Source organism: Eumetopias jubatus, unplaced genomic scaffold, assembly GCF_037043125.1.
Source record: "Eumetopias jubatus isolate StellerSeaLion01/CBP00866 unplaced genomic scaffold, mEumJub1_p1.0 scaffold_15, whole genome shotgun sequence".
Classification (NCBI taxonomy): domain Eukaryota; kingdom Metazoa; phylum Chordata; class Mammalia; order Carnivora; family Otariidae; genus Eumetopias; species Eumetopias jubatus.
Window position 1 is genome coordinate 30,669,735 of NW_028274821.1, and position 1,846 is coordinate 30,671,580.

At 38.5% G+C, this 1,846-nt stretch overlaps 1 non-coding gene across 1 annotated transcript; it reads left to right on the top strand.

The window, feature by feature from the left end:
- The first annotated feature begins 225 nt into the window (after positions 1–225).
- LOC114223406 (U6 spliceosomal RNA) lies at positions 226–332 on the top strand. Its single transcript, XR_003612145.1, has one exon. It is a non-coding gene; the product is annotated as a U6 spliceosomal RNA (small nuclear RNA).
- The last annotated feature ends 1,514 nt before the right edge of the window (positions 333–1,846 follow it).

Sequence of the window (1,846 nt, forward strand, 5' to 3'; positions counted from 1 at the left end):
AAAATCTTAAAATAAAAGATTTTATTTATTTATTTGTCAGAGAGAGAGAGCACAAGCAGGGGGAGTGGCAGGCAGCGGGAGAAGAAGGCTTCCTGCTGAGCAGGGAGCCCAATGCAGGACTCGATTCCAGGACCCTAAGATCATGACCTGAGCCAAAGGCTGACGTCCAAATGACTGAGCCACCCAGGTGTCCCTGAATCAGTATGACTCAACAGGTCTCCTTCTGTGTTTGCTTTGGCAGCACATACACTAAAATTGGAATAATACACAAGAAGATTAGCACTGCCCCATGCAAGCATGACACAAAAATTCATGAAACATTCCATATGTAAAACAAAAACAAAAACAACACGTGTCTCCTTCCATACAAAGTGGCCAACCAAATATACCTCTCAAAACTCTGCCCATAAGGAGAATTTTTCTGTGCCAGAGGCTTTCAGGGTGACCCATGAATGGGGCTCTAATACAGCAGCCATTCACTTCCAGATGATGTTACCACACCTTGCAGACATATTTATAACCCAAGGAGGGTGCTTTTCCCTCCTCTGGAAATGTCGAATGTTTATAGTGGACTTCCCATAGGGCCCTAAGATTCGTGGAGGGTCATGTGTTGAGGTAGTAGGAATATGTACCATGTGAGTGTGAACCACTTGCTTGTACAGTTTGCTTGTACCTCTGGTCTTACATCACCATTCCATTTAACAAAGGAATATCCTGGCCCACATCCAATATTTTGATTCAGTGAAATAAATTATCATGTTCATGATAGATATTTTGGGTCACGTAGTCACTTGCTATCCCATGTTTGGGAGGTTTAGTCTCTATGGGGACCCAGTAGCAAATCAGAAGCTGCTTTTCAAATGGAGGATAGCTATCATGAAGTTAAGGCATACCTTACTCCAAAACCCTGGCATCTTGTTGGCTCAATTGGTTGAGTGTCTGCCCTCAGCTCAGGTCACGATCTCATGTGTCCTGGGACTGAGTCCCACGTTGGGCTCCCTGCTCTGTGGGGAGTCTGCTCCTCCCTCTCTCCCTCTCTGCTCTTTCTCTCTCTCTCAAATAAATAAATAAACTCTTAAAAAAAATGAGCTGGGAAGTGTTCCCTCCACTTTTGTTTTCTGGAAGAGTTTGTGGAATTGGTGCTATTTCATCTTTTCCCTCCCAGCTCTGAGAATACATATACATTGTAAAATAACCATCACAAATCAAGTTAATTAAGATATCCATCACCTCACATAGTTACCATTTTCCCTTTTTTTCTTCCTTTTCCTTTCCTTTCTTTCTTCTTTCTTTCTTTCTTTCTTTCTTTCTTTCTTTCTTTCTTTCTTTCTTTCTTTCTTTTTCTTTCTTTGGCAAGAACACTTAAAATTTACTCTCATACCAAATTTTAAGTACACAGTACACTATTGTTAGCTATAGGCACATTGCTGTACATTAGATCTCCAGAACTCATTCATCTTGAATAACTGAAACTATGCACCCATTAATGTCTGCAGGTTATATAGTTAGAATTCCTCTTTTATTCCTGATGTTGGTAAATTGCTTCTTCCCTTTATATTTGTCAATCTTGCTAGAAGTTTATCAATTTTATTTATATTTTCAAAAAACCAAAACTTTTAGTTTGATTTTCTCTTTTGTTTTTGTGGTTTTAATTGTATTGACTCCTGCTCTTATTGTTATCATTCTCTTTCTTCTTCTGGCTTTCTGTTTATTTTGCCCCTCTTTTTCTGTTTTCTTGTGGTGGAAGCTTAGATTGTGGATTTGAGATTTTTCTTTTCTAATATAAACTTTTACTTATTCTGACAATATATTATCAGAGATCTAAAAATAATAAGAAAAATCATAT